Here is a 10,737-nt window from a genome sequence, read left to right as displayed (position 1 = left end):
TTTGCTTTTGCTTTTTTGTTAGTTTTTGTTAGCTTTAGGACTTAGTTGCTTATTTTTATTAGTTTTTGTTTTTATTTTTTCTTACTACTATGAACTCTCACCCCTTTGGCTATGACTCTGGTTACAGTTGTGTTGCAGGAAGAGGAGATTACAATGAGAACATGCATCAAGGTTGGGACACTCAAAGATGGGAGGATCCACAAGGATTTGATCAAATCTCTTGGCAACAACCACCTCCAATGGAATATCAACAACCATTCTGTGATGCATATCAAGGCAATGGTTATGGTGGACCTTTCCGTGACAATCAACACCCACCACATTATACCTATGAGCCCCCTCCTCAACATAACTTTGAACCACCATACTCACAAGCCCCTTTCTACCATTCACCTCCATATGACCCTAACCCTTATCCACCTTGTGAACCATACTTAGAACCACCCCCATTCCAACACAATTACTCCCAAGAACCACCACTTCAATATACACCATCTCCTTATCCTTATCAAGAAGAACCACCTTCCTATCATGAACCATTCTTCCCAATAAATGAACCCTCCTATCTACCTCAACCCCCATTGGATAACAACACACTTATCTCTAATCTCATTGGTCTCACCTCTAAACTCCAATATCTTATATCCCGCAGGGACCAACCCTCCACCTCTAATATTCAATCCTCAGGCTTCAGTGCACCGCTATTGACATGGAACAACATGATCCCAGTGATGCTATTGACATGGAACAAGAGAGGAGGGATCGTCTTAGGGATGCAATCACAATGGATCAGTTACACGCAACCTTATTTCCAGAGGAGCAAGAGGAGGCCCAAAATGTGGAGGTAGGAGAGACCCTTGAAAATGAAGGAGTAGTTGAAGAGAGTTGTCATAGAAAGAAAATCATCAAGGAGGAGTACAATTTATACTAAAATAGGTGGAGGAAGCCATAATAGCTGAAGAGGAAGAACGTGGTTGAAGACTTAGGAGATGTTGAACCCCCATGGGACTCTAGAGCTGTGGAATATTCCCCCAAGAAAATTGAAATTGATGTTGAGGAGGATAGTGCACAACCTCCAAGACATGTTCCATATGAAGAATTGGACGGAATAGATCAAGAAACAAGTTCCCTTGGTGAAGATGATCATGGAGCAAGTCTTCATGTTGATGAATCCTTATCTACAATTGAACCCTCTCCCATGCCCTTGGTAAGAAATGAAGAAGAGATTGAATTGGAAGAAAGCTACCAAGAGGAAGTGGTTGCAGTTGAAAAGGCTTGTAAAAAGGTCGAAGAATTCAAAGAAGAGCACGAGGGATTGGAGCTTGCACAATCATTGGAAACACCTCTCCCAAAGCCACTACCATCCAATACAACATTCAAGTGGGTAAAATTCTTGTCCTTAACCTTTACTTTCCCACTTGAATATGGGCTACTGGAGACGGATAGTCAACTTAGAGCTCTTTGTTGCATTAAGCGTAAGAGGGAGATGGTAAGTGATAGGAGTTGTCATGCAAAGTTCAATATGGTTGTATGCTCTAAGTTGAAATGTAAAGGTTGGTGTAGAGCTCGATTGAATGGGTCTAGGAAGTTGTTTGGACACTTCAGTGAGAATTCAGATTGCTTGCCACCCGGTTGGAATAATGGTGGTCAACACAAAGACGGGTGCAAAAGCAAGGTTTGGGACCCCGAAATTCAGTCTAACAATCAACACTCTTAGGGCCTTGTTACTAACTTTAACTTGCTTGAAGGCTTTTTATGCCTAGTTTGGGATCCCAAAGGCTATTGGAAGTACAAATATTGGTGGGGATTCCTTGAAGAGTTCAAGCGTAAGCCGCCCTGACAAGGAGCTCACCAAATGTCCAACTTAAGGACTTTAAATAAAAGTGCTAGGTAGGAGACAACCCATCGTGGTATGACTGTTCGTTTTCGGTCTTAGCTTTATTTAATTTTGTTTTGTTCTTCGTTTTACTTTATTCTACTTTTATTAGTGTTCATTCATCATGTCTACATCAGCATCTGTATTTCACATAAAAAATAGAAAAGAAAAAGAGAGAGAGAGAGAGAGAGAGAGAGAGAGAGAGAGAGAGAGAAGCGCATTCCACACGTGCGCGTGAACCATGTGCACGCGTCACATGCGACGCTAAACGTTACAGAATGTTATGCGGGAGCTGTGCAGGAAGAGTGCCTTGCGCACAAGCCAACCCACGCGTATGCGTGGAGGACGCGTACGCGTCACCCGTATTTTAGTCAACCCATGTGTAAGCATCAGCGATGCGTACGCGTGGAATGCCAGATCGGCGTCAATGGGTGATTTGGCCGGGAGTTGTGCTGCCTTGGTGCTGGTCACGTACGCGTGACCGACGCTTACGTGTCACTTGGATTCTTGCTCACCCATGCGTAAGTGTGGACGACGCTTACGCGTCGCCTCTTCTTTTGCACACCCACGCGTACACGTGGGCGACGCTTATGTGCGCTTCCCAGATTCCATTCATCCACTTTTCTCTCTCCTTTCTAATTATCTCCTCCTCCTTTGCTACTTTCATCTCCTCCCCCCTTCCTTCTCATTTTCTTTTCCTTATTACATTTATATTCTTTCATTCATTACATTTTAATTGTATGCATGTTTTTATTTTCTTTTTTATGTTTATTATTTTTTATTGGTGTTAAATGTTCTTATTCCACTGTTCCATTTCTCTTGCTTTCTTTTAGTGCTTCGTAACTTGTTTTCATTGTTGGGTAATATTATTTATAGGTCAATGCTAATTTTTTGTGATACTTGTATTCCATTTGCATTGACATGCACCTATATTGTCTTTCATTACCCACACTCTCTCCCCCATTATTGTACTTTTTGCACTATTGATATGCCATTTGCTTCTATTATTTTCTCGCTTGCATGTTGTAGCTACCATGTAATTGAGACCCTCATTCTACGGCATAAACCCACCCATATTTTATTTGTTTTCTATCTTTACTTCTGGGTTACTTTTCCTCCTGTTCCTCTTCTTTCAGGGTGGCCACTGAGAAGGGAAAGGAAAAGTTTCTAAATAAGGCGAACAACAAGTCCATCTGCATAATCCACTAAAGAAAGAGTATCAGTTGGAGCAACTCGTCCACTTGCGCATCTCAGCATGCACCGAAGACGGTGCAATCTTTAAGTGTGGGGAGGTTGATACTGATTTCCGTGGGTTATTTAGTTCCTTCTCAATACTAATTTTTATTTTTCTTTGTTAGTTCATTGCTGCATTTGCATGTGTAATTGCATGTTTGTTTGATTTTGTGCATATTTTACCAACTACTTGGTTGAAGTAATATTTTCTTTTCAATAAATTTTTTATAGCATTTCACTAATTTGAATAAAATTTTTGGTAAACTTTTTTGAAGAAATATTATATTGGAACATGTTTTAGAGTTCGAACACACAAAACCAGTGAGATTTTGAGCCTATTTGATTAATTGCATTTTATTAACCAATATTTTGTTTTGGTGTGTGTTGTTCTCTCTAAAATTGTGATCTATATCTTGCTTGATTCTATATTTCCATGGTTTAATGTATGCATATACTTATATGATTAAGGCCTTGTTTCACTTAGCTTACATACCCATATGGCCTTACCCTTTTATTATCCTTTGCAAACCAAAGTTGAGCCTATTTTACCCCTTTGCTTTTTACTTTAGCACATCATTAACTCTAAGCAGAAAACAATAATGTCCTTAATTTGAATCATTGGTTAGCTTAGACTAGTGAGAGTGTTCATGAATTAAGTGTGGGGAAAGTGGGTGATGAGCGGATAATTTGTACGCTTTTTGGCATTGTTTTTAGTATGTTTTTAGTATAATCTAGTTAGTTTTTAGTATATTTTTATTAGTTTTTAGTTAAAATTCACTTTTCTGGACTTTACTATAAGTTTGTATGTTTTTCTGTGATTTCAGGTATTTTCTGGCTGAAATTGAGGGACCTGAGCAAAAATCTGATTCAGAGACTAAAAAGGACTGCAGATGCTGTCGGATTCTGACCTCCCTGCACTCGAAGTGGATTTTCTGGAGCAACAGAAGCTCAATTGGTGCGCTATCAACGGCGTTGGAAAGTAGACATCCTGGGCTTTCCAGCAATATATGATAGTCCATACTTTGCCCAAGATTTGATGGCCCAAACCGGCGTTCAAAGTCACCCTCAGAAATCCCAGCGTTAAACGCCGGAACTGGCACCAAAATGGGAGTTAAACGCCCAAACTGGCACTAAAGCTGGCGTTTAACTCCAAGAAGAGTCTCTACACGAAAATGCTTCATTGCTCAGCCCAAGCACACACCAAGTGGGCCCGGAAGTGGATTTTTATGTCATTTACTCATTTTTGTAAACCTTAGGCTACTAGTTTTCTATAAGTAGGAGCTTTTACTATTGTATTGAGACATCAAGGGGTAGCTATCTTCATTTTTATGCTATCTTAGATCATTGGGAGGCTGGCCATTCGGCCATGCCTAGACCCTGTTCTTATGTATTTTCAACGGTGGAGCTTCTACACACCATAGATTAAGGTGTGGAGCTCTGCTGTACCTCGAGTATTAATGCAATTACTATTGTTCTTCCATTCAATTCCGCTTGTTCTTGTTCTAAGATATCACTTGTTCTTCAACTTGATGAATGTGATGATCCGTGACACTCATCATCATTCTCACCTATGAACGTGTGACTGACAACCACCTCCGTTCTACCTTCGATTGGGTGAATATCTCTTGGATTCCTGATTGCACGATGCATGGTTGATCGCCTGACAACCGAGTGCTCGTCTGACAAACGAGCCAACCATTCCGTGAGATCAGAGTCTTTGTGGTATAGGCTAGAACTGATGGCGGCATTCAAGAGAATCCGGAAGGTCTAACCTTGTCTGTGGTATTCTGAGTAGGATTCAATGATTGAATGACTGTGACGTGCTTCAAACTCCTAGCAGGCGGGGCGTTAGTGACAGACGCAAAAGAATCGATGGATTCTATTCCGGCCTGACCGAGAACCGACAGATGATTATCCATGCCGTGACAGAGCATAGGCAACGTAATCACTGAGAGGATGGGAGGTAGCCATTGACAACGGTGAAACCCTACATAAGCTTGCCATGGAAAGGAGTAAGAAGGATTGGATGAAGACTGTAGGAAGGCAGAGAGACGGAAGGGAAGGCATCTTCATGCGCTTATCTGAAGTTCCTACCAATGAATTACATAAGTACCTCTATCTTTATCTTATTGTTATTTTCGTTCATCACCATATCTATTTGAGTTTGCCTGACTAAGATTTACAAGATGACCATAGCTTGCTTCATACTAACAATCTCCGTGGGATCGACCCTTACTCGCGTAAGGTTTATTACTTGGACGACCCAGTGCACTTGCTGGTTAGTTGTGCGAAGTTGTGTAATGCCATGGTATTGAACACCAAGTTCTTGGGGTTCATGACCGGGGATTATGAGAGTTGTGAAAAGTATTGTTCACAATTTCGCGCACCAAGTTTTTGGCGCCGTTGCCGGGGATTGTTCAAGTTTTGAGCAAGCTTTTGGTAACATCAGTGCCAAGGATTGTTCAATTTGGACAACTGACGGTTCATCTTGTTGCTTAGATTAGGTATTTATTTTTTTCGAAATTCTTGAAGATGAATTCTAGAGTTTCATGATGATTTGTTGAAGTCTGGCTGGCTGAGAAGCCATGTCTAATCTCATTGGACCGAGGTTTCAACTTATCATCACAAAAGCTTGTTGATTTTTATCAATCTTGCTTTTGGAGCAGTGATCTGCTAAGGCTTGGCTGGCCTTTGGCCATGTCTAGTGTTTTGGACCGAAGCTTTCTTTGAAAGCTTGGCTGGCTGTGAAGCCATGTCTAATTCCTGGACCGGAGTCTTAGACTAGCATTGCATGATTCCTGGAATTCTCATTAAGAATTTTGATACCTTTTTCCACTTAATTTTTGTAAAAACACAAAAAAATTAAAAAAAATCATAAAATCCAAAAATTTCTTGTTTGCGTCTAGTGTCTCATTTTAAGTTTGGTGTCAATTGCATGCATTCATTCATGTGTCTTAGTGATCTTCAAGTAATTCTTGATAATTTTCGTGCTCTGATCTTTGAATTCAATTGACTTGAGTGTTTTGTGTGTCTCATATGCATTTTCATTTTGTAAGTGTCAGTAGTGTACAAACTGCTAAGTTTGGTGTTCTGCATGCATTGTTATTTGATTTTAGTTGCATTTTGATTTTTCTTTATTATCAAAAATCCAAAAATATTTTTAATTTGTGTCTTTTCAAGTCAATAATACAGAGAATTGAAGATTCAGAACATACAGCAGAGGAATTATACAGAAAAAGCTGGGCGTTCAAAACGCCCAGTGAAGAAGGACAGACTGGCGTTTAAACGCCAGCCAGGGTACCTGGTTGGGCGTTTAACGCCCAAAAAGGTATAGTTTTGGGCGTTAAACGCCAGAATGTGCACCATTCTGGGCGTTTAACGCCAGGATGGCACAAGGGGGAAGATTCTGTTTTTCAATGCAATTTTTTTTCAGTTTTCAAAGTTTTTCAAAATCAAATCTTTTTCAAATCATATCTTTTCAATCAAATCTCTTTCAAATTTAATTTCTTTCTTTTTTCAAAGATACTTGCTACCAATTAATGATTTGATTCAACATTTCAAGTATGTTGCCTTTTCTGTTGAGAAAGGTTTAATGTTTGAATCATATCTTTTCTTGTTAGCCAAGTTTTTAATTTTCAGAATCAAATCTTTTTAAAATGTTTTTCAAATCATATCTTCTCAATCACATCTTTTTAAAACCAATCATATTTTCTTAACCACATCTTTTTCAAAATAATTTTCAATCAAATCTTTTTGATTTCTAATTTCAAAATCTTTTTCAAAAAACACTTCACTTCTTTCCCACTTTCATTTTCGAAAATTAAGTAATGTTTTTCAAAAATGTTTTCAAAATTTTCACTTAATTTTCGAAAATCACTTCCCTCCTTCTCACATCCTTCTATTTATGGACTAACACTATCCCTTAATGCAAAATTCGAACTCCATCTTCTTTGATAAGTTCGAATTTTCTACTTCTGTCTTCTACTTTTCTTTTCCTCTAACACTTCAAGGAATCTCTATACTGTGACATAGAGGATTCCATATTTTCTTGTTCTCTTCTCTTTCTTATGAGCAGGAGCAAGGACAAAAGCATTCTTGTTGAGGCTGACCCTGAACCTGAAAGGACCTTGAAGAGAAAGCTAAGAGAAGCCAAAGCACAACTCTCTTTAGAGGACCTGACCGAATTCTTCAAAGAAGAAGAACACATGGCAGCCGAAAACAACAATGCCAACAATGCAAGGAAGGTGCTGGGTGACTTTACTGCACCTACTCCCGACTTCTATGGGAGAAGCATCTCTATCCCTGCCATTGGAGCAAACAACTTTGAGCTCAAGCCTCAATTAGTTTCTCTAATGCAACAGAATTGCAAGTTCCATGGACTTCCACTGGAAGATCCTCATCAGTTTTTAGCTGAGTTCTTGCAAATCTGTGACACTGTCAAGACTAATGGGCTTGACCCTGAGGTCTACAGACTTATGTTATTCCCTTTTGCTGTAAGAGACAGAGCTAGGACATGGTTGGACTCTCAACCTAAAGAAAGCCTGGACTCTTGGGAAAAGCTAGTCAATGCCTTCTTGGCAAAGTTCTTTCCACCTCAAAAAATTGAGTAAGCTTAGAGTGGAAGTCCAAGCCTTCAGGCAGAAGGAAGGAGAATCCCTCTATGAAGCTTGGGAAAGATACAAACAATTAATCAGAAAGTGTCCTTCTGATATGCTTTCTGAATGGAGCATCATAGGTATTTTCTATGATGGTCTCTCTGAACTATCCAAGATGTCTTTGGATAGCTCTGCAGGAGGATCTCTTCATCTGAAGAAGACGCCTACCGAAGCTCAAGAACTGATTGAAATGGTTGCAAATAACCAATTCATGTACACTTCTGAAAGAAATCCTGTGAACAATGGGATTAGTCAGAAGAAAGGAGTTCTTGAGATTGACACTCTGAATGCCATATTGGCTCAGAACAAAATATTGACTCAACAAGTCAATATGATTTCTCAAAGTCTGTCTGGAATGCAAAATGCACCAAGCAGTACTAAGGAGGCTTCATCTGAGGAAGAAGCTTATGATCCTGAGAACCCTTCAATAGAAGAGGTGAATTACATGGGAGAACCCTATGGAAACACCTACAATCCTTCATGGAGGAATCATCCAAATCTTTCATGGAAGGATCAACAGAGACCTCAACAAGGTTTCAATAACAATAATGGTGGAAGAAACAGGTTTAGCAATAGCAAGCCTTTTCCATCATCTTCTCAGCAACAGACTGAGAGTTCTAAGTAGAATACCTCTGACTTAGCAACCATGGTCTCTGATCTGATCAAAACCACTCAACGTTTCATGACTGAAACAAGGTCCTCCATTAGAAATTTGGAAGGACAAGTGGGTCAGCTGAGCAAGAAAATTATTGAACTCCCTCCTAGTACTCTTCCAAGCAATACAGAAGAAAATCCAAAAGGAGAGTGCAAGGCCATCAACATGGCTGAATTTTGGGAGGAAGAAGAGGCAGTGAACACCACTGAGGAAGGCCTCACTGGACGTCCACTGGCCTCCAATGCGTTCCCCAATGAGGAACCATGGGAATCTGAGGCTCAAACTGAGACCATAGAGATTCCATTGGACTTACTTCTGCCATTCATGAGCTCTGATGAGTATTCTTCCTCTGAAGAGGATGAGTATGTCACTGAAGAGCAAGTTGCTAAATACCTTGGAGCAATCATGAAGCTGAATGACAAGTTATTTGGAAATGAGACTTGGGAGGATGAATCCCCTTTGCTCACCAAAGAACTGGATGACTTGTCTAGGCAGAAACTGCCTCAAAAGAAACAGGATCCTGGGAAGTTTTCAATACCTTGTATCATAGGCACCATGACCTTCAAGAAGGCCTTGTGTGACTTAGGGTCAAGTGTAAACCTCATGCCCCTCTCTGTAATGGAGAAGTTAGGGATCTTTGAGGTGCAAGCTGCAAGAATCTCACTAGAGATGGCAGACAACTCAAGAAAACAAGCCCATGGACTTGTAGAGGATGTTCTGGTTAAAGTTGAAGACCATTACATCCCTACTGATTTCATAGTTTTAGAGACTGGGAAGTGCATTGATGAATCCATCATCCTTGGCAGACCCTTCCTAGCCACTGCAAAGGCTGTGATTGACTTTGATAGAGGAGAGTTGATCATTCAAGTGAATGAAGAATCCCTTATGTTTAAGGCTCAAGGATATCCCTCTATCACCATGGAGAGGAAGCATGAAGAGCTTCCCTCAAAACAGAGCAAAACAGAGCCCCCACAGTCAAACTCTAAGTTTGGTGTTGGGAGGCCACAACCAAACTCTAAGTTTGGTGTTGAACCCCCACATTCAAACTCTAAGTTTGGTGTTGGGAGGTTCCAACATAACTCTGAGCATTTCTGAGGCTCCATAAGAGTCCTCTGTCAAGCTAATGACATTAAAGAAGTGCTTGTTGGGAGGCAACCCAATGTTATATTTTATCTATTCTCTTTTGTTATTTTATATTTTTTGTAGGTTGATGATCATAAGAAGTCACAAAATCATTGAAAAAAGCAAAAACAGAATGAAAAACAGGAAGAAAAACAGCACACCCTGGAGGACGCACCTACTGGCGTTTAAACGCCAGTGAGGTTAGCTGTTGGGCGTTTAACGCCCAGTCTGGCACCATTCTGGGCGTTTAACGCCAGAAAGGGGCACCAGACTGGCGTTAAACGCCAGAAATGGGCAAGAAGCTGGCGTTAAACGCCAGAAATGGGCACCAGCCCGGCGTTTAACGCCAGAAATGGCTAAAAACGTGATTTTGTTTGCCATTTGGTGCAAGGATGACTTTTCCTTGACACCTCAGGATCTGTGGACCCCACAGGATCCCCACCTACCCTACCACTCTCTCTCTCTTCTTCACCCATTCACCAATCACCTCAACACCTCTTCCCCAAAAACCCTTCACCTATCAAATCCCATCTTTTTCTTCACCACTCACATCCATCCTTCATAAAACCCCACCTACCTCACCATTCAAATTCAAACCACTTTCCCACCCAAACCCACCCTCAAATGGCCGAACCCTACCCTTCCCCTTCTCCTATATAAACCCTCCTTCACTCTTTCATTTTCACACAACATACACACCACTTCTCCCCTTCTTGGCCGAAAACAAAAGCCATTCCCTTTCCCCTCATTTCTCCTTCTTCTACTCTCTTCTTTCTTCTTTTGCTCGAGGACGAACAAACCTTTTAAGTTTGGTGTGGTAAAAGCATTGCTTTTTGTTTTTCCATAACCATTTATGGCATCCAAGGCCGGAGAAACCTCTAGAAAGAGGAAAGGGAAGGCAAAAGCTTCCACCTCCGAGTCATGGGAGATAGAAATATTCATCTCAAGGGTGCATCAAGACCACTTCTATGAAGTTGTGGCCTTGAAAAAGGTGATCCCCGAGGTCCCTTTTTCACTCAAAAAGGGTGAATATCCGGAGATCCGACATGAGATCCGAAGAAGAGGTTGGGAAGTTCTTACCAACCCCATTCAACAAGTCGGAATCTTGATGGTTCAAGAGTTCTATGCCATGCATGGATCACCAAGAACCATGATCAAAGTGTGAACCCGGATCCAAAGAATTATCTTACTATGGT

The 10,737-nt window shown here is 40.7% G+C and overlaps 1 non-coding gene across 1 annotated transcript; it reads right to left on the bottom strand.

Annotated features, from left to right (window-relative positions):
- Positions 1-7,717: 7,717 nt before the first annotated feature.
- LOC112719549 (small nucleolar RNA R71) lies at positions 7,718-7,825 on the bottom strand. The gene has a single exon (XR_003161848.1). It is a non-coding gene; the product is annotated as a small nucleolar RNA R71 (small nucleolar RNA).
- Positions 7,826-10,737: the final 2,912 nt, after the last annotated feature.

Source organism: Arachis hypogaea, chromosome 10 (genome assembly GCF_003086295.3).
Source record: "Arachis hypogaea cultivar Tifrunner chromosome 10, arahy.Tifrunner.gnm2.J5K5, whole genome shotgun sequence".
Taxonomy (NCBI): Eukaryota; Viridiplantae; Streptophyta; class Magnoliopsida; order Fabales; family Fabaceae; genus Arachis; species Arachis hypogaea.
The sequence above is the reverse complement of the archived record's forward strand: the minus strand, read 5'-3'. Positions and strand labels throughout refer to the sequence as shown.